At 39.8% G+C, this 27,884-nt stretch overlaps 1 pseudogene; it reads right to left on the bottom strand.

Annotated features, from left to right (window-relative positions):
* Positions 1-775: 775 nt before the first annotated feature.
* Positions 776-26,904, bottom strand: LOC116678054 (sodium/potassium-transporting ATPase subunit alpha-2-like; annotated as a pseudogene).
* Between the last annotated feature and the right edge of the window lie 980 nt (positions 26,905-27,884).

Below are 27,884 nucleotides of genomic sequence, written 5' to 3' on the forward strand. Positions count from 1 at the left end.
TAACATTTGACTTTTCCCATTTTGATTTAACATTTGACTTTTCCCATTTTGATTTAACATTTGACTTTTCCCATTTTGATTTAACATTTGGCTTTAACATTTGGCTTTTTTCCATTTTGATTTAACATTTGGCTTTTTTCCATTTTGATTTAACATTTGTTTTTTTCCCATTTCTTCAAATGTTAAATCTAAATTCTAAATTCAAAAGATATTATTACTTTGCCTTTTTTTATTTCCTTTTCTTTTTTTAATTCAATTAAGGCATGATTGTTCCTAGTAGCATATTAAAGTAATAATGTTTTTAATTTTATCATGCTTCATTTTCTCTTTGGACATTCAATTTGATTAACAAATAAATACATCCTCCATACACGTGACGCATTCGTCAAATCCGCTGCCGCTTTTCATTGTTTGGGCGACAGTATAGATTAGCGCCCCCTGCTGTTATGGAGACATATTACGTCTTGCACACGCGCAGAAAGTACGCTCAAGTAGCCATCTTAAGTGCGTTCCGAGGTACTTTTTCTACCAACTCGGGGAGGCGGTCCCTTTTCTGCCGAAGGTTGGCCGTCGGGTTGGTGTGTCAGAGCCTTTACTGTACTTATCGGCTGGCATATACGCTGATACTGATAAATCAGCCCTCACCAATACATTTGTTCTTAGTGTGGCCTGTGTAACATCAACTGATACACTTACAGTTGATTAATATTCTCTTCCAATGTCAAAACTACTGACCCCAAAATCAGTGTATAACAATTAAAAAGATGGCCTAAAATATTTTGGAATACATTTTATTTGGCACATTACACACAATGAACGACATTTGGTATTCCTTTAGAGCCACACAGGCCATGATATGTCACTCTGGGAACAGTTTTTATAATGCACACAGGTACATTACCATTGTTTTGCTGGAAATGTTTTCTGAGAAAACAAAAAAGAAAAACTCAATGCACAATCAAAAGCCTATTTTCAGCAGTATTTTTTATGATAATCAGATTTGTGAACTGATCCATGCAATATTACAACTGACAGACACACACAGTTCTACCCTCACGATCTCACACACACACACACACACACACACACACACACACACACACACACACACGCACACAATTCAAAATGACATTTTCTGAATATTAATAATATGTCTCCTTCTCCACCCAACCTGAAAGAGAGACAGAAAGAGAGAGAGAAAGTGTCAGAGACCAAAATGACAGGCGAGCAGCTTTCATAATATCCTTTTGTATCGGTCTATTTGTATTCATCTCATTTCCTTTGTCTCTACATTTCCAAATGAATCCCCTTATAACTCTAAGAGTATGATCAGCAGCCTGTGACACACAGATTAACATAAATGATTAACTGTCACGATAAATTGTATTATTCTCCCAGTGTCTTGGCCCTCATCAGCTGAAACTCCGTGGCAGTGAACAGATTGGGAGCTAGTGTAGTGTGTCCATATCATGTGTATGATCTTTGGGGCATATCTCAAGAGTCTTCATCAGCTTGCTTTAATTTCTGTTGTCTGTTGCTATCTGACAGGTATTATCTGTTTCATGGTGAAAGTTTAACATATGTTCAGTTAAGTCCATAAAGATTACTGCATGTCAGACCTTTTGACTCTCTGCTAAAGGTTTTTGAATCACAAAACGTTTTGTGCAATCATCTACGACCATATCTCTTAACTGCTTCCATCAACGTCAACAAAATTAGAAGGGGCTTATGTTTTTTTACCCATGTCTGTTCATAAGCAAGACATGTTGAAAAAGTTAAAAGGACTTTGGTTGATATCTAGTGCAGATGCAGCCCTTGACCTAAGAATCGGATCAAATAAGATTTCACTGGTGATGTGGGATTTTCACCATTGAATGTTTTCTTGTTTATGTGCCGTGATTTCATGCTCCATCTATCAAATTGAATTCCTGAGCAAAGTGCCAGACAGTGGTGCATTTACATGCTTTTTAGTGAGAAATCAAACCTGGAAGACAAACACTAATCAGTCAAGTGTTGCAGAGGCGGCAGCTTTTAAAAAGCCTGATAGTTTTCAGCTGCTGTGATAAGAGTTAATAATAACTTTTAAATGAAAATTGCTTTATGATAAATGTAAGAATGACAAAAACCATGTTTAAAATCTGCCAGAAAAACTATGCAAATTGAAAAAAATTGCATCATGTACTTTGTCCAAAAAAACACAAGTAAAAGAGATTTCAACATGACAGCTGGCAACAGTTTTAGCATAACACCACAATTAAAGCTTGATATGATAATCATCCACAGTTGCTACAGACAGTGTTTTGCAAAATTGGCAACCTTTGTTCCTTTTTTAGCTGCGTTCAAAACAATTCTATGTTCTTGTTTTTTATAGAAGTTTTATGTGCTCGCTTTAGATGACATTGAACTTTATCTTCGACTGCATGTCACAGTCTGTCAAATGCATGCTGGGATCCTCCAGGTTAACATCGGCAGAGCAGAGCTGTAGCGACTTTGTCAATCAGTGTGTCCTTAAAGGAGCAGACAGTCTACTCTTTTAGAATGTGTATTTTCTTTTTTAAACAAGGACAGTAGGAAGTCTGAGAGGGGCACAGAGGACAGGAGAAAAGGTCTTGATAGAAAATGGCGTGTGTTTCCTGAGATACGGGTGTCAATCACTACGCCATCACTTGGCTATTCTTTTTTTTCTTTCAGCTTATTAACAAGACAAAGAAAGTTAAAACCTTTTTAATCTTGGTTTCTCTTAATAACTGCTTACCTCCGGGGCTCCTCCTCAGAATTAATTTACGGACCTCATCATAAATGAAGATGAGAAGACTGTATGGGAAGGCACAGAACCACCACAGGGGCCTGAGAAGAAGAGAGACAGAGCATATAACAGGGTTAGATAGAGCAGCAGCAGCGGGTGCAAATTGTTAAATTCATTGCAGCCATTTTTTTTTATACTAAGGATAACAGGGTGTATAAGAACATCACAGACTTCATTTAAAGTCCAGAGTGACAGGCTAATGGCAGCCTATTAGGTCTTTAAGAGGTTATTTTTCGGTTGGGTGGAGATATGCATATGCAGAGCATACTTTAGGGGTACATGCGCAGGGCGATGTCCATTCCAGGGCAGTAGGAGAGGAAGGCAGCCAGAGCAGTCTCAACAAACAGACCGAAGATCAGGATCCTGTTCCTGTTGGACAGAAAAAAAGGAAAGGAAAAGGTTCAAACTAATCAAAAACACTCACAGAAGGGGTGGGACAAGGGGTCATGTACTCTGATCCTAGAACAGTGGTAACCTAGCTGTAAAAGGAAATGTTTCTTTCCCCTTTTGACTTTCCTGGTTTCCTGGTTTTATAGCAGAAGTCTTGCATTTTATAAGTGCAATAACCTTGCACATGTTAACAGTGCTTATAGTGTTTATCTATCTTGATTTTTATATTTCACTATTTAAAAAAAAGGTTGCCATTTAATATTTAGGACCTGAACGCCGACAGCGCCAAAGGGCCTTCTGAAACTGAAGGAATTTCGGCAAATGAATCGGCAAACTCACCAAAATTGGTGGTTGCATCAAGTCTGGTGAAAACTTTAATTTAATTTAATTTTGATTTAAGGGTTTCGGGAATAGACGCACAAAAACGGCTCGCTAGCGCCCCCTACAAAGTTAAAGCAATTGAGCCCCTGCAGTACATTTAACGTAGACTGACAAAACTTGGTACACATATGTAGCATGTCAAGACGTACAATAAAGCTCATTGGAGCCATACGATAAATGACAGGAAGTTCGCCATTTTTAATTGAAAGTTTGAAATTTGTGCGACTTTGACCATTTCAACATGTCGTACTTTAAGAAAATCCTCCTAGAGATTTCATCTAATTAACTTCAAATTTGGTCTGTATTATCTCAAGAGATGAAATGTTATTAAAAGAAAAACGTTTTGTCATAGGGCATGGCGGCCATTTTGAGTGTTTAGCGATGAACGAGAACATGGCTGTAACTACAGTGTACATCATCATATCTGCTTGAAAGAGTCCAGGCCTGAGGACATCTACAGGCCAATAGTGACTTTTGGTCATAGCGCCCCCCCATTGGCAACAGGAAATCAGCCTTTTATGACAAACATCATCTGATTTACATGAAACTTAGACTGTGTGGTCCACTTGTGATACTTAAACCACGCTACCTTTTATGGATTTTTAACCGTTTAAGGTAGAGTCTTGTGTGAGGTATCATTGAACTCAGCAGATAGTTCCTGATTAGTAATGGTTTGACCCGCCCCTATGCATTAGCCACGCCCATTTTCATAACTAACGACAAGTTTGATGTAGAGTCTTGTGTGAGGGATCATTAAACTCAGCGAGGAGTTCTTTTTTCATTGGTGACGATTTGTAGTGTCTAAGTGCCGCGCAAATGCACGGTCACAAGGTGCGGCGTCTGCCGGTACCCCCGACACACAAAGAGGAGCGAGGGCCCGTCCAACGCTACTTGCAACTTTAATTTATTCTTATATTTTACTTTTTACGTATGTCTCATGTCTTCGTTGTTGTTGTCGTCTTTGTTGTTGTTTGTATGAAAGTTAGAAATAAATAAAGATTTGATAAAAAAAAAAAGAAGAAATCTTCAAAAATGTTATAGTCACGGGTGCACCCATATATAGAGGCTCAGTCCTCGATACAGAGGTCATGGCTTGATTACAACCTGCGGCCCTTTGCTGGATGTCATTCCCCTCTCTCTCCCCTTTCATGTCTAAGCTATATATGTATATATGTATATATATATATATATATATATATATATATATATATATATATAAATATAAATAAGAGACATGAGTCATTGAACTTTAACAGCCACTGAATACTTAATATTAAAATATTTTATTTTGAAAAACATACTGTATATCTTAATTGATTAAATTTTAAAGACTTATGTATCCATTTTGCTTCCATACTAAGCTGTCACAAAAATAAATGCCTAAATGCCAAAAAAGTAATCTTTAAAAAAAATTGTTACAGTTAAGTTATTTAGAGTCAAATTGACTTAGAAACTGCCTTCCTAACTACTTCCATTCATGCCTTTATTTTACATCTTTCTAGCCGTCTTCTACTCCAGCTCTCCCTCACTTACTTCATGCCCTGCTGAAAGAGGGAGTTCCTCCTGGTCTTGCAGATGATAACATCAGCCCACTGCACGACAACGATGCTGATGAAGAAGGAGGTGTGGCAGGTGAATTCAATGATCTTCCTCTGCTCATAGGTCTGCAAGGTTGAAACACACATTGTATTTATTCCTTCATGTATATGGGGTATGGGGATGTTGAAAGAGTGTGCTGGTTTGTCTTTGTCCTTGCTCCTTACCCACTCCTGCCCATAGCTGTCCTCCACATCATTTACTTCGCGGTCGTCCCACCTGATGCGGATGCCCACCAGGTTCTTCGGGAGGAAGCCGTTCTCAGCCAAAATCACAAAGTAGGTAAAAAAAACCAGCAAGAGCCTGGATCATCCCTGGAAACAAAAATGTGCAAGGATAAAAAAAAATGCATTCATCTATTCTCAGTGTTTTTAGTAAGTGTAACCTAAATATTGTATTACATTTTATGACAACACTTCATTTCATGGTCTTCCTAATCATTTTCCTAATTTGTTTCCTGTAAAGAACTATGCTATTTGGTGATAGTTATAGGGAACATTTACACCAAGTTCCTTTATTGTAGTCGGAGTTTAGCCATTTGTGTTGAGTTTATAAGGAGTTGATCATTCATGGTGCGTGCAGAAAAATATATAATGTGCATGTTTGTCTGACTTGCTGTGAACTGATTAAAAGATTATGTGTGTTACATCAGCATTTAATTGTAATCAGTAAATTCAAAGTGTATCAGTGAAACAAAACCAGAAAATGATTAAGAATGTATAAGGGTATTTCTGAACCGTAGAATAAAATGGTGCCCGTTTTATGTGTGTGCTGTTTTGAAGACACTAATCTCAGTGCTATTTATCACATTCATTTTGGGCTATTAGTGTATGTATGTATGTATGTATGTATGTATGTATGTATGTACAGTATGTATGTATGTATGTACAGTATGTATGTATGTATGTATGTATGTATGTATGTACAGTATGTATGTATGTATGTATGTATGTATGTATGTATGTACAGTATGTATGTATGTATGTATGTATGTATGTATGTACGTACGTACAGTATGTATGTATGTACTGTACTGTATGTATGCATGTATGTATGTATGTATTGTATGCATGTATGTATGGATAGATAGATAGATAGATAGACAGATAGATATCCTCTGCTTCTCTTCATAGTCATCAGACTCGTCTACCAACCTTTATAGAACTGGCTCAGGGTCTGCCTTGCACCACCTCTTAATTATGCTGTTATAGTTCTAGACTGCCGGGGGACTTCCTTCCTTTGACACTCTGAGCTTCTCTGTCCTCTCCCTTTCCATCTGTTTGCATCCACGTCCCAGAAATACTTGTTACTAACATAGCTCTAGGGAGCTTATTCCCCGGAGCCCTTATGTTTTCTGTCACCCAGCTGTTTTCCTTGGATTAGGGTTGTGGCTGTCGCCGTGGTCCTGCTCTGCGCCCTGCTACACCCGGCTATACTCTGCACTGCCCTGCTATGTCTTGCTACACCCAGTTATGCTCTGCAGTGCCCTACCATGTCCTGCTACACCCGGCTATGCTCTGCAGTGCCCTGCTGTGTCTTGCTACACCCAGTTATGCTCTGCAGTGCCCTACCATGTCCTGCTACACCAGGCTATGCTCTGCAGTGCCCTGCTATGTCCTGCTACACCCGGCTATGCTCTGCAGTGCCCTGCTATGTCCTGCTACACCCGGCTATGCTCTGCAGTGCCCTGCTATGCCCTGCTACACCCGGCTATGCTCTGCAGTGCCCTGCTATGTCCTGCTACACCCGGCTATGCTCTGCAGTGCCCTGCTATGTCCTGCTACACCCGGCTATGCTCTGCAGTGCCCTGCTATGTCCTGCTACACCCTGTGACGCCCTGCATTTCCCAACTACACCATGAACTACTACAACTACCATTTCTAGTCATAGTTCCATTATCTTTATTGTGACCATTATTGCCAGTGTACATCCCACCCCCAACTGGCACCGTCAGACACCACCTCCCAAGAGCCTGGATCTGGCCAAGGTTTCTTCCTAAAAGGGAGTTTTCCCTCACCAATGTTGCACTAAATGCTTTCTCTTGGGGAGAATTACTAGAATTGTTGGGTCTTTGTAAATTATAGAGTGTGGTCTAGACCTACTCTATCTGTAAAGTGTCTTTTTATGATTTGATACTGTAAATGAAATTGAATTGAGTAGATAGATAGATAGAGAGACAGATGGAATAATTACTCATCTTTTGTGTCCCATCAGGGCAATGCTATTACAGTTTGTAAAGTAGAAAAACAACAGGATTTATAGGTAATGGGTGTCGTTTGACAAAATATATTTCGACAATAGCACTAACAATACCAATGATGCAATACTTTTTTTCACTTATTTACAGGCGTCATAGGCCAATGAAGTTGACTAGAAAGTGCATATTTTTGACACTCTAGACATTCAGCCTCAGTCCTCCTGCCGTGTGCCACTAATATTTGTATAATATATATACCGCAGCACCAATAACAACACAGGTGATTGCATCCTCCTCCCTCTGCCCTCTACAATGTTGCTATTTCGTAAGTAAATGGTTGAGACAGCTGAGGACTGCAATAATAACCGATGAGTGAGTTTTAATTTCATGTTGGAAAATGTGTTTTTTCAAAGTGGGTGTAACGTTTTCAACATGATGGACATCTTATTTCAAGAGCTACAGTCCCCACATATACCAAACCTGCACAAGAGATAGCACTTATAATCATCTCATTCATTACGTTGCTAAATTGAAACCCCGCACTAGGTCAGTGTTTATGTTAATAGACAAAAACATAATTTTCTCAGTGATAAGAAAATTTGTTGCACCTGTTCTGAGGAGGCTGATAGTCTTACTTCTCTTCATTGGTGCTTGCTTGCAGATTTGGAATTTTACTGTTATCGTGTGTCACTTAAAGCTGCAGTAGGGAGTTCTGAGAAAACGTGGACTTAGCCTAAAAATTTGAACGAGCACAACTTACAGGTCCCTCCCCCTTGCTCTCTGCTGCGCTACAGCCCCCCCTCCACAGCTCCTCCCCCACAGCGGGGCCTGCCGTGAACGCGCAGGCTAGTAAGCAGGGCCACCGATGCTTTCCACATCCTCATGGACAATACAGGGGATTTACTCTGAGTAGGGTATAGCTTATATAAAAAATTGCTTATTTAAAATATTTCTATTAAAAGTTTTGTAATTTTTTCAATGAAAGGGTTTAAAATGATTTTTTATGTAATCGCTCATTTGTGACAACAAAAGTAGCACTTTACACAATACATTACTGAATTACCTTTTGGATCTAAACTTTCAGTAGGAGTGATGAATCAGTGAGAAGCTCAATAAGCCAAGGAATAACATCTTAGAAATATGTCTTTGGTTTTATTTTGCATATGGGTAAAATAAATCAGCTTTTTCAGAAAAGTACTCCTGCACAAGGAAATACTGAACATTTTGATTTGGACTGAAGACGATTCCTTCACGTGCCTCTGTGTCTGGGGCCATGTCTGACCTGTTGAAGGAGCATAAAGAATTTGTGTCAGACATTTGATTTGCAAATTACATCCTGAGGGGAAGAAAACGTGTTTAAAATAATCAAAAGTAGAATTCTGCATTGCCAAACTTCGACAGGGACAGCGCACAATTAAAGTTGTTTAACCATAGCTACTTTGTTGTGATTGACAAAAAAACATTTTGGCTTACTAATTGTAGGTATCGAAACAATATTGCTTATACGGAGGTGTGAAGGAGTTAGCAAGTAAAGTTAATCTTCACCTGCTACAACATTCCTGCTGTGCCACAAGCTAACAAGCTAACTGTTAGACTTAGCAACAAGCTACAGAGTAAACTGAGATTTGCGCTATCACCAGTGTACTGAAAGTGTACTGTAACCATCGATATCTTAGTTGTGTAGTTCTTAAAAAATGAAATAAATCAAGCAGGGATACTTACATGTCAAGCAGAAATGTGGCTAACGCTAGCTCTGAATCCGTGTTGAATCCTTCTAGAGGCATAGCTTCCTCCACCTCTGAAAAGCCGCTTCGATGTTGACCCTCGCTTTATTTCGGGCTCGGTTTAATTCTTAAGCTCGCTTTTTGTCATCGGTCTTCTTCTGTTTGCCCGTCTTTGTTTTCTGAGCAGGTGTCACTCGAGAATTGGCAGTTTTCCTGAAAAGTTATTTCTCCGCGATTAGCACAACTGCAGCACACTGGCAATCTTGAGCTTGAACACGGCACGCGCTGTGCGGGGGAGGGGTATGAGCGGCGCGTACACGAGAGTGATTGACACTGCTAAGACAGTCCTCCTTGCTCTGATTGGCTGTTTCTGACCGGGAGCGGTGTATTTCTGCTAGTGGCAGTAAGAGGACAGAGAGGAGCCACAGGAGCTTGATTTTTTTCACAGATTATCTGTCTCATATTCTACTGTCAGGACATAGTGACAGTTTTAACAAATATGTAAAAAATACATTTTTACAAAAGTTACCTACTGAAGCTTTAAGATCAGATCATCAGTTAAATGTTCATTGTCAATGCCTCAGGACTTGAAGCTGTATTGTCAGAACAGCAGATTGTAAATATGATTTGATCTGACCTGCACATGTTCTGTCCCAGTGGTAGTCATCTTGGAAGAATTATGTGAGTTGATGTGAGTTGCCGGCTGTTTAGAACGTGTTTAGCTTTAAATTGCATGCCATCCAATGAAGCCCTGTCATATTTTGACCCATTTAACAGCCTATAAAATTGGGCCAGCCTTTGTGTTTTACTATTCCCATTCCATATAAAACCAGAGATAAAGAGCATGCATTCAAGTGAGGCTCCAACCAGTGAAACATGACCAACATTAAGTAGAAAATAGTTGCACTCGTTGCACTCAATTTACTGTAAATGTCACGACAATTAGAAGAAAATTGTGGGACACTCTCCCAACCGTCTGCTCACTGCTAAATCTAGTTTCCTTAACTGTACATCCCTAAACATTTACAAAGGCAGTATGAAATGTCAATATTTGTGATAAATGTCAATATTTAGTTTTTATGCCTGGGAGTTTATCACAACCATAACGTCACTACAAAGGCCTGTCACAGTGATTCAGGTTTAAGAGCTGTGGTCCAAAGAGCTCATATGAGCCACAAGAGGACAAACCTATCTGTCCGTATGCCATGCTGATGAGGCGTTCATTGACCAGCTTGTCTGTTTTGGGATTCCTTGGTTGGCGTTTCATGATGTCACTCTCAGCTGTCTCATAAGCCAATGAGATGGCCGGAACCTGGAAAGAATGGGAGGACAGCACATAGTCAGCTCACTTTACGCACCCTGTACAATAAATGTTTGTCTTTGTGGCAACAGTTCAAAGGCATGATGATAGCGCCAGACACAGGGCACACTAGACATATCACCGTTAATATAATTCAGCTTTCAATCACTGTGTGGAAGGAGAGAAAAGACAGAAAAAACGGCAAGGAGGGGGAACAAGAAAGCAGTGACAGTGACAGAGAATGGGGCGGAGAGAGCAGACAAGGGAAGAGAGACTGATAGTGAATTTCAAGACACTCATAAAAAAGGAGGGTAAAAAGGCCTCTGTGATAAAGAGCTTGTATTGGCTGATTTTACCAGGTAAGCACTGGAGAAATATGTGTGAGTTAGGGCAGGATATTGCTGCAACTTAGGTGGGATTTGAGGTGGGTACTGTGTTAAACTGAACATATGCTCTGCGGTCTACAAATCCAGTTTGTTTTGGTGTTTTCCTCCCCTGACCCACAGCCATTGAGAAAGACAAGTAGAGAGAAAAGGATGCGACTATGCTTGGCATTGATTTTTTACACCTCTCGAAGAGAGTGCATGTGTGGGTATGTGTGTGTGTCTGTGTGTCTGTGAATGTGAAGCACTCTTAAGTGTGCCACATCCTGCTTTGATACACATCTTCTGCGGCCATCCTTTCCACATGGCAGTGCTTGCTAAAAATAATCATAGCAGACGTGCTGCTTGTCACTGCTAAACCTCAGCATAGCCCTCAAGCCTGTTGCCTGGAGTCAAACTAAGCTGTTAACAAGCTGTTAACATCCTCACCAGTATACATGGGAAATTTAGAAATTTTACTTGTGTTGTTTCAGGTACTTTATTGAATTTTTGAATATGATTCATTTTAAGGGTGCTACTCTTCAAAGCAGACGTCCAGCTGTTTCACTCCACCAGCAGTGATTAAGGACACGCAGACATGTTGCTTTGAAGGGAAGAGGTTTTATATGCAAAACAGTTGCTTAAGCAAATAAAGTGTTTTTAAGCTTCAGTCATCGCATCTTTGAAGAGAAATTCGGCCAATAAAGCATGTTCTATCCCTGTGATCTCAGACAGTTAAGTAAATATTTTTTGAACATGAACAAATCTGTCCTGCTGTTAGAATACCAAAGAAGTTCATTTTGGATGTCACCTGAGTAAAATATGTGGAACTTCTTTATCAACGTTAGCAAGTTGCTCCTTTTTATAGGGATGGAGCAAGGGGGTGGCTTCTGGGTCTCCTGCCCCAAATGTTTTCTCACAAGCCCTGAATCGTTGACAGTTTTAAATTAACTTTAACTTTGTGTCATTTCCCATCCGTCTCTCTGACTAGACCATCAATGCCGCAAAGGTTCTGTTACTGGGGCAATATCATCTATGTTTCAAGATTAGTAATTCTGTCTAAACCAAATTCTTATGCTATCTATGTTATAATTTAAAAAATACAAACTCAGACAGTTTCGCCTTTTTCTAGGTGTGAGGATTGAAACATCCTCGACATTAGTTGCAGTCGGAGAACGATTAGATACAAATAGGATGGAGGTTTTACAGGATCATTCTTTTACTTGGCAACTATCACGTTTTTCACAAAAAGTTTTTTTGGCATTCTATTATCAATTATCTTGAGAAATCATGCATATACTGTGGCTGCTGCCGGATAATGGAGCATGACCCCAGAACCCCCCTGCCCCACCCCTCGAGATTTGGGCTTAGCAAGGGGGTAAGCCTCTCCTCTCTAAGCGTAGCTCACATGGCGCCATTTTAATGCTACAAAGCCATCAACTGCCGTTAGCATCTCATTGACTGCCATTCATTTTGGCGCCACTTTAGCAGTGAATAACTTAACATCTGAAGCGTTTCAAGACTCTCTTTGTCTGTTGTTTATTTCTAAAGAAACATGACAATGTATAAAAGGCTCCATTATCTTGTAGCTCAAGTTGAAAATGGGCTAACGATTACGTCATAACCCACGGGACTTACCGTCGCATAGTTGACAAATCACCAAATTGTCAGGAGAAGCTCGCAGACAGTTAGGACTTACATACGCTGTTTAGGTTTAGTTACTAATGTTAACTAGCATTTTAGTTAGCAGTAATTAACCTGTGTCTATGTTATCTCCTAACATATACCCACGCTTCTGCTGATTGGGAATGATTGAGATTTCTCTTGGCACAGCTACCAGAAGAGTTACAACTTTCAGACACGATGCCCACGTCACAACTACGTTGTCACGCTAAGGTGGAGGCTGCGCAGTAAAGCCTAGCCATCACCGGAAAAGTGCTTCTATTTTCATTCACTGGTCTCCGTCCAGAACAACAGGATCTGTTGGGTCATTACTTTAACTGTCTATGGGGCTTAGCCACAAATGCTTACAACATCTGGCTCCGCCCCCGCATAATGATCTTAAACCTGTGGAGACAGTGTATGCTTCCTGGGAGTCAGATATGAGGCCATTATAGTACATGGACTTCATTACTCATACATTCATTACTGGAATGTATAGGAACCTGTTTCAGCCGCATAGTGTCTGGTGGCTGAGAGCAGGAAAACTTGAAGTTACAGTAATGAACACAAGTGAACAAGTCCTTTTGAATATATTCATTCTGTGCTTCCTTTCTTTTGCAATGATGGATTACGCCCCTCGGGCAAGCGGCGTGCCAGCAACTCTTTTGTTGCTGCTGGAAATACAATGGAAGGACTGGCATCTGGAAATGGCAGTGCTGTGAAATGTAAATGTGTATGTGAGCGTCACCCGCTCTTTGTTCTGCTTGAACAAATGGGCGTCGGCAATGACCAAAAAGCACTAACTGCCACCAACAGAAAGGAACAATTAAACCAACCTTCTTTTTACCTTCGGGCACTCATATATGACACCGATATTACACTTGTTTCCTTAATGTCCCCTTTAGCTTGCCTGTAACTATGCAACATGCTAACAATTAGCATCCCCTTACTGAGAAGAATCACTCAAATTAACCAACGATTAGCTTTGAGCACTGAGAGTGCTTTGCAATATAACCCAATAGATAAAAAGATAAATCTAAAACCGTATGTTTTGTTGTCATGACCTCCTGTGAACTGAATGGGTGAACAACGTTAAAAGCTCTAATCTTTCAAATAGAAACACTGGAAACCAGGATCCAAAAGGCCAGGAACAAAAGAGAGATGTGTTCGACAATTAGTGCATCATACACTTAGAACAGAGTACAGGCTTGGCAGCAGCCTGAACATCTATTAAGTGGTCATTTTCAGAAGCTTAGTCAAAAGTATGGATTGAGATAATTGGACAACTATGGTTAGCATGTCTACAGAGGGATTGAGGGACTGAACAAAGGAAGCTGAGCTCCCCCAGCGCTCACCATGTCAGTGCCCAGGTCGATGCAGAGGATGGTGACAGTCCCCAGCGGAAGAGGAACGCTAGCACAGATGAAGAGGAGAAAGGGCGAGATCTCTGGGATGTTACTGGTCAACGTGTATGCAATGGACTTCTTCAGGTTGTCAAAGATGAGACGACCTGCAGCAATCAGAACACAGGAAGAAACACTTGTATGGATCGGTGTACGTGTATAGATATCTAATAATAATAACAATAACAATAATAAAAATAATAATAATAATGTACCCTTTATTAGTCCCACAAGGGGAAATTACAATTTACACTGTTGTTATTACACACATTACACACAGGCCTGAATTACACACACATGCTCAGTACCTATACATGGACTACTGGAAGAGATGTCAGAGTGAGGATAACCTCTGTGTTTGTGTGTGTGTGTGTGTGTGTGTGTGTGTGTGTGTGTGTGTGTGTGTGTGTGTCCCCGTTGTCTTTCAAATATCTCGAGGACCGTTTCATCCGATCTGCTTCACACTTGGCTCCCTGGGTGCCCAAAGATCTTGGTGTTTTTTTGAATTTGGAGCAGTTTAGACAGTGTCAGATATTGGATATTAATAAACTGTGAAGAAAACTAAATGGCAGCGCAATAAAGGTTGAAAAAAAAGAGAAGACAAACTGCGATCTGTGGGGCTTCACATTTCTCAGTCTAGCATGTCTTCGCAGTGGGCTGCCGGTGCCAAAAAGTCATCATCAGCAACACAGGAGGCCCAGCAATCGTCCCATTCCAAATGGGCACTGCACGAGTGTTATTTATATCTGGATCCATGTAGATTTTGGATGCATTATTGGTTACATGCTGCCATGGTATAGTTCAAATATTTTCTTTTTGTGATGCTTCACCGTGTTCAAGTGAATTTTCCAGACTTTCTGAAATAAAAAATGACTTTGGCTCCTTCTTCAGCATTACATATTACTAATGGTTTTGCTCAGACCATTTTAATTATATACCAGTCTCTTGTGGCAAGCCTGAAGTTAAATCTCACATCTGTCAGAGTAATTCCCAAGTCAAGTCCTTGAGGGCAGAGCCATGTCAATTCAGTTGCACTCTCACTCTCTCAAGTCTGAATAAGCAAATTGTGTTGAGTGGTGACAATGATATTGATACGTTTGAACATTTTCCTTTCAAAGATGTTAATAGTGTTTACACATAGACTCTTCAATATACAGGCAAAATATGCAAGCCCTGCTTGGTGCTGTCTCAATCTTTTTTAATGTCCCATATTTTACCAGTTCAAAACTTGAGACCTGAATGTTTTTTCCTTTCTATTCTCAAGTCAAATCGAGTCTTTTAGTAGTCAGGTCTTACGTAAGCCAAGGCTTAGTATGAAGATCACCAATGTTCAATGTTTGACTGAAGTATGACTAAAATCACAAGTCTCAAGTCTACAGCTCACACATTACATTTTCAATTTTCAAGTATTTGTTTTTCTGACTCGCTTTTCTTCCTTTCATCCTATTTTGCCCTTTTTTATTTTCCCATTCTGTCTCTCCTTTGCTCCCTCCTTCATTCCCCCACACTCACCCTCCTCCACTCCGGTGACAATGGAGGCAAAGTTGTCGTCCAGCAGGATCATGTCAGCTGCCTGCTTGGACACATCGGAACCGGCGATCCCCATGGCAACGCCGATGTCGGCTTTCTTCAGGGCCGGGGAGTCGTTCACGCCGTCGCCTGTCACGGCCACGATTGCCCCCTGCGTCAGCAAGGACCAAAGAAGAAAAAGTGTCAAGAAAAGAAAGATAAGTACCATGATTTAAGCCTTTCTCTTTCCATTTCCTTCTCTTAGCCCATCCCCTTCAGTGTTAATAATGTCTTTTCAAAGCAGCTCTGGGGAGATTAAATGAAAAGTGGAATTGAGTTGCAATCATTCCGTCACACGGAGTGAGAGTGAGTGAGGCAAGGTGAATTGTAGCATGACCTCAATATATGGGGGGATGTGTGCATATACACATCTATTTTTTGACTATTCACACATAAATGCTGAGCACATGCAGTATGAGCATATATATATATATATGTATTGTAGTATGTATGTTATTGTATTGTAGATGTAGTATATTGGGTTCAGTATAAGAGTTGAATTGTATTCAACCATTACTCATAAATGGACCTCCATTGCACACGCATGCGCACGCGCACACACACGCATACGCACGCACACACACGCACACACACACACACACACACACACACACAACCCCTATTCTGCTGTATGCTCTCACACACTCTCCTACACACTCCTTTCCACTCACCTGTCTCTGGCAGCCCTCCACTATGATGAGCTTCTGCTGAGGAGACGTGCGAGCGAACACTATCTCAGTGTGGTTCCTGAGCAGGTCGTCCAGGTACTCAGGGCTCATGTCCTTTAGGTCCGCACCGTGCACCACGCAAGCCTTAGCATCCCTGGGAAACACACACATATACACATGCACAAACACATTAAGGAGTCAGGGACAATTATGCAAAGGAGCATGTTGACATTTTATTTCTTTCTCCTCAAGTTTTGTCTTTTTGTTTCTTTCTCTCACACACCAAAAATCTTGCATACCCTTTTCATGCTTTCTATCATAAAAGAACAGTTTGACATTTTGGAAAATATGATTATTTACTTTTTTTTGCTGAGGTGGATGAGAAGACCACTCCCACCCTCATACCTGTCTGTTAAAAATGAAGCTGCAGCCGGTTAGCTTAGCACAAAGAATAGATGCTAGGCTAATCTAACCTTAGCTTAGCACAAAGAATTTATGCTAAGCTAATCTAACCATCTGCTGGCTTTAGCTTCATATTTAAGAGACTGATATGAGAGCAGTATATGCAAATACATACTGCAGACACGCCACTGCCCACACACTCAAACACACACACAGTTACACAAAAGGTTACTATTAAACGCTTGAGCACATGGCCTAAACCCTCTCACAAACACACACACACACACACACACACCTGGGGTTGACTTGGCTCAGAGGGATATTGAGTCTCTCAGCAATGTCATCAACCGTCTCGTTGCCCTCGGAGATGATGCCCACACCTTTAGCGATGGCTTTGGCCGTGATTGGGTGGTCCCCTGTCACCATGATCACCTGTCGGCAGACAGATGGTCCCATAAATTGCGGAGCATTATCACATGAAACCCCTCTGTATCTTACCTGTATGTCATGTGTCACAGCATGCTTGAGCTACAGCGCTTTAGGGTCTATAAGTCATTCAAATGTGTTGGGCTGTTACAGTAAGAAACACTGGTGTTATTAAGGGTAAAGGGTCCAAATCGGGCATTATACTCCAACTAAACTAGTAGTGGGATTGTGACAAACAAAACCCATCAGAATGAGGGTTTGTGACCAAAAACAAGAGTGGCACATGTCTATGGATGGTGCCTGCACTCTGAATAGTATATACTTATAACAAAAAATTTAACAATTACAAATACTTGCCCATTCTTATTAATAAACCTCCAGTTCACCTCCATCAATGTTAACAATGCCATATGACTAGTACCAGGCAGCGTATTTTCCCTTCCCTTCCACAGTGTGTATTAGTTTCATTGTTAATATCTTGAGTGTGACTTTGCAGGCTGCTTCTTGTCCTGAGGGAGTTTATCTGAAACTTCCAAGTGTTTTGTATTCATCTAAATAAAAGAGACTCACAGTAGCAGACTTGAATAAAAAAAACTCTCATTTTATCACATGAGTGACAATAGAAAATACAGTGTAATGGGTTTCATTGTGAGTTTCTATCCATGTCTGGGAAACCCAGGCGCCGGGCTGGAAGGGGGCATGGGGTGTCAAAGGCCCTGTCTGAATTATGATTCCACCCGCCCTGTCTCATCACCCTACCCCCCCCCCCCCCCCCGTCCCCGTCCCGACCCGTCTCCCACCTGATCTGACAATTGTGATTTCCATTGGATCAGAGTGGTGTCACTTGGCTGCTTGTTCTGCCAACCTTGTCATAATTAATGTTTCCATGACGATTATCCAAAATTCGGATACAATGGAACCAGCACTGGAATTGTTTTGGCACACAGAGACTATAGAAAATGTGGACTGTGTTTGTACTGTATACACAATTTGTTCAAATTGAAAATACTTGAAATTAATAATGACTGTGATGTTTTATTAAGCAGAATAGTATTGTGTGTTGCTCTATCCTATACAACATTTTCTATATTTCTAAGCAGATCCCCACCCCCTGACTGATTATTGGTTGCCCCTGTGTCACAGCACTTGAAAAAATCCTAAAATCGCCACTGGGGATTCCTATGAATAACATGTCTTCTGTTTCTGTGGCCAATGGTAAAGTAATAAACCTGAACTAAAAGATAAAGTAAGAACTTTGGTTTATGATTTGTACTAAAGCAGTTTATGCTATAACTGCAACCATATAAACATCAAGTAAAAACAAACTATATAGAATATCTCATATTGAATATCAAGTATATCGCATCTGGACCTTGTATTAAAAAAGTTAAGTTATTATAAGTCATATTGAGTGCATCTTTGAAATCCCCAACACCATCATAATCATAATTATCATAATAATCTACAGCACTAAAGACAGAGCAATATATATTGCACTAAAGCCTTTGGACTGATGCTATGAACCGAGGATGCACAATCCACTGAAACGTCAGCGCTACATCCAATAAAAAGTAATTAAAGCAACAGAGCCATGTGCTCTGCTTTCCTCCTGGGCTCAGCTATGAGGAAAAACAACCCATTTGTATGCAAGTGTGTATGTGTCTGTACAATATTGTCTTCTTCCAGTTCAATCAGTCAACACGCCTACGGCACTTCATGTCTGACAGTATTTAGTAGTCATATGAAGCATGTTGACAATCTTCACAAGTTGTAAAATTATATCCTCTGCAAAGAAAAAAAATCTAATAATCATATAAACCACTTTAAATACCAGTTTAGTCTAACTAAGTACTTTTAATAAGTACTGTACTTAAGTACAAATGTTGGTACTTGACCTTTTAGTCTTTTATTTTCATGCCACTTTGTACTTCTACTCCGCTACATTTCAGAGAGAAATATTGTACTTTTTACTCCACATCATTCATCTGACAGCTTTAGCTACTACCTACTTTCCCAATTACGATTTCTGCACACAAAACATGTACTGTATAAAATCTAATGTTTTATTATAAATACACTAGCCAACAATCCAGCCTACAAGTCCAGCTGAAATGATTAAGAAATGTTTCGGATCGTTTCCAGTTTCTAAAATGTGAGGATTTTTTCTGCATTGAGTATTTTTACTTTTAATACTTTAGGTTCCTGATGACACGTACATACTTTTACTTAAGTAAATTATCTGAATACTTCATCCACCACTAGTAATGTCTGCCCACATTTCTGACAATAAATAAGTTAAATACACAATGATTCAATCCCAGTCACATCTTTGTGTTCAGAAAAATACAAAGCGTAGTTCAGAGTTAATACCCTAATGCCTCATTCTCAGCAAACTTTATGATCTTAACATTTTATCAGACATGTCATCAGTTTTGTAGCATTTTTTCCGAAGCATAAAGTAATCAACCATTTTATTCCCTAAAGGAACATAGACATCTTCACTCACTTTTAGCCTCTTGTTTGTACTTTAAGCCAGTTACAGTGTGTCTTTCAAAAATTCAATATCAAAGGAAGCATGATAACTTAAATGTGTAAAATCCCTTTCCCATATTTGTAGAACCTGGCCCGAAATAAGAACGACTCATTCTACTCATTATCTATTTTTACCTCTGTTGGAAGTTGTTTAAGATTCCTGCAGCCCCAGCTTATTACTTTTCTGACAAAACATCTGCTCTGTGCATGTTTGCAGTAGATTAACATATTATGAACACTTTTATTAAATGTACTGAATCTATATTTTACAAAGAAGAACCCTTCATCAACATTGATTTCGGAAGATGGCTGAGTTCCTCCTTTATTCACCTTTTTTATTATGTCCATATCAAATTTGATTTTGTTGCCATTCTTAAGATTTTGTGATTTCACTCATTTCATCCATAAACACAGTCACGCCTGGGAGAGACAAGTGTACGTCTGAACAAGCATCACAACAGTTTGACATGCTTCTGTTACTTCAGCTGACCTTCTTTTCAGATAGTTGACTCAGAATGTGTTATCAGCAACTTCATTTATCCATCGATTATCTTTGATCAGGGCCCCTTGGAGTGATCACTTGTCATTTTGTGATTTGAAAATGTATTTGCCATGTCAATCCCTTTTCTAAAAAGCTAATAAATGAAGCCACCAGCTTTTCAGGAAACTATTGTACAATGAGGGTTGAGTCTGTGGAACCAATTACCTTGATACCGGCAGAGCGGCATTTACCCACTGCGTCAGGCACAGCGGCACGCGGCGGATCAATCATGGAGATGAGACCCAGGAAGCAGAGCTGCTCGGTGGGGAAGTTCGTTTCTTCGCTGTCGAAGCTGAATCCTCGAGGGAACTGGGTGGAAGACAGATTTGTGTGGCAGAAGCCTGCGAGAGAAGAGGGATCATTGAGGTGATCATTCATAACTGACTGACATCGCCAAGTATACTGCAGCTAAAGAAATAAAACTTGCTTTGTTGCTCTGAAAACAACCGACAATTTATTTGGCACTTCAAAAAAGAGACACATTTTCATGATCCTAAAGCTGTTTTAGGTCAAAAAAATCAGCCAATAAACAAAAACGTGTTAATATATTAAGTGTATTTTGCTAAAGATTTTTGATGTAATATGAAAGGAAACCTTCAGAAAATGCATTGTCCATTCTGACAGCAGGGATCCTTTACCTTGCAGTATGCAGGCATACCAAACATTTTAAAAATAGATTTGGAGGTTGCAGGTGTGACATACAAATTGAATCAGCCACTTTTATTAATTCATGCCCACAGCTCTTGAACTATGCATCTCTTGAATCCCTCCCTGAGCAAAGCACAATAAAATGCTCCGTCTAAAAGAGGAGAAACCTTTCTCTGTCATGAAACACCCGACCTATCATCACCCAAGGCATGAATGAGATTCAATAATTTACATGATTTCAGGAGTTTCCCGCCACAAATGGCATTATTCCACATGTTACTATTTGAAAGAAGTGACACATCCACTGACAAAATGATGGAAGCACATAATTATTACCTGTGGCACTTTTAAGAAGATGCCAGGTAACTTTTTTTCCTTGGTTGTCAAAAAGATGCCATTTACAGAGTCTGGGTGCTTTTAGAGATATTGGAAGGTGAACTTCAGGTAAGGATATTGTAACCACAATGTGGTATTTTACAAGGTTTTATCATGTACAAATTATTGTAGGGTTCAGTGCAGAGTTTGACCTGAATTGAAATACCATTCTAAACCACAGCTCATTATTCACACATTATGTACAAAAAAAAGAAATCTAACATTGTGTGTAAGAATTGTAATTTCTGCTTTTATTCCATGTCAGTCTAGTAAAATTTGGTTAAAGCTATAGTGCGCAGTTTCTGTCTCCCCCATGAGGAATTTTAAGTAATGCAGGGGCTGTTCCAGTATTTTATAAGTGGTGGGGGACAATAGTCAAGCACAGGGGTTGACAATAGTCAATCAATAGTCAATAGTCAATCAGGGGAGGGGGGGAATTTGATCAGAAAAAAGCATAGACACTCTGCTTAGAAATATGTAAGGGATAATGTAGAGTAGACCGAGGCGGTTAAGATCAGGACCCCGACGCCCCCCTTTTAGAACCACCCCTAAAGTGAGGACAACAAAACTGTTGGTGTGTCCACATGAAATAAGCCTTCTGTGACTGCGCACTCCCCCCCCCCCCTTCCCCCACACAGTTGCTAGTAGCCAAGGAGGACACAGAGGATTAAAAAAGCATGATGGACTCTTGAGAAGAGGTAATTGTCTTCACTCAACTTTCTGCGTGCGAAAGATGCCGAGCGCCACAATCCTCTGAACATACAAGAGAGAGTTGTGTGTGGTCTTAATTAGCTCATCTGGCACATTTATAAATAAAACAACAAAATATATGCACAAAGGCCCTATTTAAAAAAAAAAAAAAGTAAGTCCAAATCCACTTTTGCTAGTTTGACGGTGGAAAAAAAAGTCTGTCTGTGTGTGCTTAAAAAGGGTTGCACTTGATGTCTTCATTAATTCATACGTGTGTTTTGGGCGTAACACGCAATAAACCAATCAGAGTGTCCTCTCCCATTTACTTTAAAAGCCAGGCGTGTTTGTACCTTGGCGCATTGCTATTATGATGGCGTATTTGTACCGTCATGTCTTTATTTGTAATCTTTTCCATGTGTGTGCTGCTGCGCGTCCCTGTGTTTGTGAAACAACCATAGTGTGTGCGCGTTGTTCACAAGCCTAGGCCCATTTTACTAATTTGCTGTTAAAATAACAATGAAATGCTGCGTAACTGACTTTAGACCAGGTTTATTTTGGTCAATGGATAACTTCCCGCTGCCTCAAGATAGCAATATGCCCAGATTCATCTGAACACACCTTCTCTGTGAGACCAGCACGCCCATGGGCGCAAAGATGGGCTCAGGTGCATTTGCTATTTAAACAATGCGGGCGCAGGACTGGAAATTAACAACTGTGTCCATCTTAAACTAACAAAGACACTTGGGTCAGGCTTTGGGCTGCATGATGCCAGGTGCATGATAGGGCCCAAAAGCTGCAGTGCTAAATCCTTTGTCTTTGAACACACCTTTGCCTAAAAAACTTTCAGCACTATATATTGACATGTGGTCTAACTACCCTCTTTACCAAGGAGATAATAAAATGTGAGTGTGGTCTCCCGCTGCTTCACTCCAGGCTGACATACCCAGAACTCTCTCTCCCAGTCCTCCCAGCTCCATATAGGCATTCTGGAAAGACTCTCTCCAGGTTTCATCAAGTGGCAGCTCCTGGCCGTGGATCATAATCCTACTGCACCTGTAAAACATTTATTAATAACACTTTTACCGCTGTTACTGCTAATAATAAAATATCTTTCTTGTTAGCAATTGTGTTAACAAAGTGCTGTAAAAAGCATGTACATTTTTTAAAAATTTTGTTTTTGTTTTTAAGCCTTCAAAATGCATCTTTTAAAACATGATATTATTTTCAATTTAAAGCGCAACAGAATGATACATTTTATTACTGCTAATAATACAATCTCTATCTGGATAGGAGTGAAGTCAAGCTAAAAATCATTGGGTGATAATGGTTGATGTAAAGGAGGTTTTGGCCTTACCATAAGGGAAACTGGGCTAGGCTTGGGCCAAGATAGATGTGACATTATTCATAGTGTGACCAAATAATAATAATAAATAAAAAGAGTAAATAATAATAACAATAATATGACCAAAGGAAAGACTGATAGTGTCCCATGTGGGAACAGAAATATCTTCAGCACCTTAACCCCAACGAATATGCAATAACAAAAACATTTAAAGCATACGACTGTTACCCCTATTTTCCACTGGGCGCGTCTGAGATGCTCGGTGTGGTAAGGCGCGTAGCGGAGGACAGAACAAAACCACAACGCAGTCGGAACGCAGACCCGGAGAATGGGTGTTATTCTATATTTATTTCAGTTCAACAAATTCACTAAAAGGACCAAAACCCCCGAAGTGTTTCTCCCAATACCTTATGATTTCTCTAACCCTGTCGGCTGGACAGGAGTGAATAGTGAATTTGTTGAGGACTATTTTCACCAGTGAGTTAACAGTTTTTTAAAATATTTTCTACATGGTTTTCAATAGTATTCGGGAGAAATGAGCTATGTAAGGTTTTCAGATACATTTGTTCCTAGGATCAATTCAATGGAGTTTGTTTGCAATAATATTTATAAAAAACATGTAGATTTATTGTCAGCTGTCAAGATGAGTGGCCAATTTTGACTACATTCCTGGAAGAGAAGGATGAAATTAAAAAAAAGTGGTAGACATTTTGTGCTACCTCACTTGTAAGACATATAATCGATCTGTTATCAATAACCAACCTGTCCAAGATTCTCTCCGGCGCTCCCTTCATGACCAGAATATGACCAGAGGGATTGTCCTCCACTTCATGGACAGAGAGCTTAAAAAAATAGGGAGAATGTTGAAAGATTGTTCATTACATAACATGACCGGATTTATATTAAAACAAGAGGCGACATGTAGTTTATGGCTGGTCTTAAATGGTTCTGTTCTAGTAAGAAAAAGGCTCAGGACAGACATGCGCCTTAGTAACGCTCCACAATTAATTTCCACACCAGCAATCACTCTTGTGTCATATTTTTTTTAAGTGGTTTGAAATAAAAACCTTATTAAAGCAAACTTGACTATGTGCACATTGTGAGTAATATATATTCCCTGTATTGAAGCAACATTCATTCACACACATGTGTTCCTGTAGTGTTACACCTTGCATTACTGGTTCCCCCACATAAATTTACACACACACACACACACACACACACACACACACACACACACACCCCCAGGTAATTTGTATCCGACTCACAGCATATCTAATCTCAGAAAACCAGAGCAAAATTGCTTTTTTTCTTCCCCCAAAACAGATGTTCCAATTTTAAGTCAGGGAACAGGTGCACAAAATGCATGCAGGAAGCCCTTGGTTTGCTCCAACATCACTGTTGTGTTATACATATGCTGGTTCAAATCTCTAGACAGACAGGAAAGACTGGCTGTGGAAAGCAGAAACGTTCTCCCTGTCTTAATTGTTGCCTTGCACTTGAGCAAGGCGTTAAAGCTCTTTGTGATGACTTTCATAGTTTAATATTAACTTTGCATGTTTTGCTAGTGTTGCTGTCGACTTCTACAGGATGTAACAGAGCATGCAGCTCAACTGAAGACCCCTCAGGAGTGCCTGTGTTATGGTGATTATTGTGTACAGTCAAATAGCACAAAATTCCACTACCACCCAGGAAATAATGCTTTGTTGTTGTTGTTGTTGTTGTCGAGAGATTTTAAAACATGTATAATCATTCCATGTGTTTTTTAATCGACTGTGAAGTGGAAGCACCAGGCAAAATGTGCTTGTTCATAGTTTGACGTTATCAGAAATGTAGCAGATTGCAGTTTCAAATTCTAATCTTCTCTTGTCTATTAACATATCCAACATATTAGCAAATACATTTGTATGTTGGATATGTTGGACCATTGATGATAGGCTTACTGGTAAGCTAGCCCTAAGCTAGCCCTCCACAGATACAGTTTATCTTAAGGATTCACTGTGCCACATGTATGTTAACATTAAAACATTATGTCTAAATACATGAATGTGTCAGTTATTTTAATAGCTTAGTATTGTTTGCATGTTTAAAAGCTATGTGCAAAGGCCTTAAGCTGTTCTAAAAATTTTGAGGACCCCTAGTGTGTAAAATACCACATAGAGCTTCTTGTGGTTTTCCAATTTTATTAAAAGGTATTTTAAAGTATTTACACTCAGTGCATCAAACACTATATTGTCCCACCCAACCCTACCCAAAGCCAAAGTCTTTTAGCTGTGACCATCTCAAACAAGAGGGATTTCTGTCTATGTATTAAAAGGTAGTGACAGGGCATCTTCTGAGCAGCCAAAATCCAAGCAGGTAGTAACCACATGTATCTTTCTATCATAAGTAGCACACAATGCAACACTGCGGCAGCTTCTCTGCAGATAACAGTGTTGTGCTTGTGGCCTGTTGGGCAGCTTCCAAGCACAAATGTGTGCAACAGTATGAATCTAAAGCAGGGTCTCACTGTCAAAGAGCATGCATGTTCAGGCCGCCTTCCTCGAATGGAAGAAGGTTAAAAATGAATATGCATGATTCACTCAAAGCATGCAGACAAAAAGGTTTTCCAAGTCTTGGAAAGGCATCGTTTAAAACATAATATTGTCAATTCAAAGAGCACTAACAGAATTATCCAACAAATAAATACATTAAGTACAAAATTAAAATTAATAAGCAAAATAAGATTTAAAAAGTCAATATCTAAATGATTATGAATAGCAAAAAGAAAAGTTCAAAAATTGATTCACAAATAAATGAAAATCTAAATGTTTTAAAGCAATCTACTTTGGGCAAGGCCCAACGGAAGTGTTTTTGCTATTTTAAGACTGGCGCAGATGTTAATTTCCCATCCTGCACCTACATTGTTTGAATAGCAAATGCACATGCGCCCAATCGGGGGTGCTGGGGGGATGCTTGTTTTCCCAATTCACGTCAGCTTTTTACACAATTTTTCAAGCAATTTGATAACAGAATGCCTACAAATCTGTAAACCATGTGCAATAGTTGCAAAGGGAAACCTGCACGTAATATGTGATAACCATAAATCAAGCATGACTGTAAAGGGGAGACTTGTGGGTATCCATAGAACCCATTTTTATTCAGATGTCTGGGAGTGAGAGGTCAGGGGATCCCTTTGAATATGGCCATGCCCGTTTATTTTTCCCTCACTGAAATTATCTTAAAAACACTTAACCTAACTTTGGAACGTTATTTGGTTTCATATGACATCAATACTAAATTATTGAAGTAGATGTACATTTTTATTCCCAATTTGTATTTTTTTATCTTTATTTTTTGGATATTTGTTCTTGTATTTTATCATATTGATTATTTATTGTATATTCTGTATGGGTGCTGTGTGTCTGGTATGTTGCTGCTGTAGCACTGAAATTTCCTAATTTGGGATCAACTAAATCTGTATAATCTAATCTAATCTAATATCTAGCTTTCCTCTATCTTGAAACTGGAGCTCGCTACAGACTTTACATATGTCCTAAAAGATTTGGGGCTTTTGAGAAAACATTTCGGCCTGGAACCCCAGAAGCCACTGCCCTGCTCCGCCCCTGTTGAGTGGTCTGTAAATGGGTTAGGAGGATTTCAGTGTAGGCTTACATCAGCAACACTTCAAGCACAAAGCCATGATGCTACATAAGACCCATGCAGTACCTACCTGGTATTTGTTGGTGGAGTTGAAGGGGATCTCTGCCACTTTGAGGTTTCTAGCTCTCATTTCCCGAACACTCCCACAACACAGCTCGATGCATTTCAACAGAGCTGACTCTGATGCGTCCCCCGCTGTCTCCCTCTGGGGAAACACAGCCGCACATTAGCACAGTCACTCAAATATGCATATTAAGAAATGAGTGTTGTCTGTCTCACTGCCTGTGTTTATCACACTGCAGTGGAAGGGAACTCTAACTAAATAAAGTGGTACCTGAGAGGACTTCCTTTACTTCCATTATGGTTGTCAATAATGATACAGCCAGCTGAGTATCATCTGCATCACTAGCTCTTCTAATCTGGCCATCTTGGTTTTAAAGTAATGTATCAATTTAATGCAGAAGTAATGACAAAACCTAGTGCAAAAATAGTTTACCTTTTCAGTTTAGTGGATGAAGAACAATTTGATTGAAGCAGTTGAATTTCTTCAGGAAATACACAGCTGATTAGTTTACCTTGAATGCTGTTTACATTGTTCTTAAGGGAATTTTTTAAGGATATGGATATAAAAGACCCCAGATATGAAGAGTTGAAAAACTATGTTGGAAATATTGTGGGAACACATTTGATAGGAAGATGATGTTGAATCATCTTGAAACATGAAAACTAAAATTATAGAATAAAATGTGTTAAGTGTGCCCATTTTGTTTAAAGGGATAGTTCAGAGTAATTTCACCCTGGGGTCCTTTGAACCATCACCTTCAGCCAAACAACTTCCCATAAGTTTTTTTTCCTTTTGTCTAACATTAGGCGAGGTAGTGCTATCAGCGGAGTGGGTTAGTGCAGGCGCTAATGCAGTGGTTCTCAACCAGGGGGGCGCGGACTCTCTCCCGGGGGGGCGCGAGTAGACTACAGGATGGGAGGGGAAAAAAACTGGAAAAAAAATATATATATATTTTTTTTTTTTTCAAAAGCTAAAATCTAGCGACTTTTAATGGTGTTTTTGGAGACTTTTGTAGTGTTTGTAGACTCGAAAGCACGAATCACTCTGCAGTTAGGCCTACTGTGCTCAACCACGGGAGATGCCGTGAGCCCCTCTCCCGTCAAAAGCCCCCACGTCAGCAGTAGCCTCGCGCATCAGGCACAGCCTGCAGTCAGAGCAGAGAGA

Source organism: Etheostoma spectabile, unplaced genomic scaffold (genome assembly GCF_008692095.1).
Source record: "Etheostoma spectabile isolate EspeVRDwgs_2016 unplaced genomic scaffold, UIUC_Espe_1.0 scaffold00006390, whole genome shotgun sequence".
NCBI lineage: Eukaryota > Metazoa > Chordata > Actinopteri > Perciformes > Percidae > Etheostoma > Etheostoma spectabile.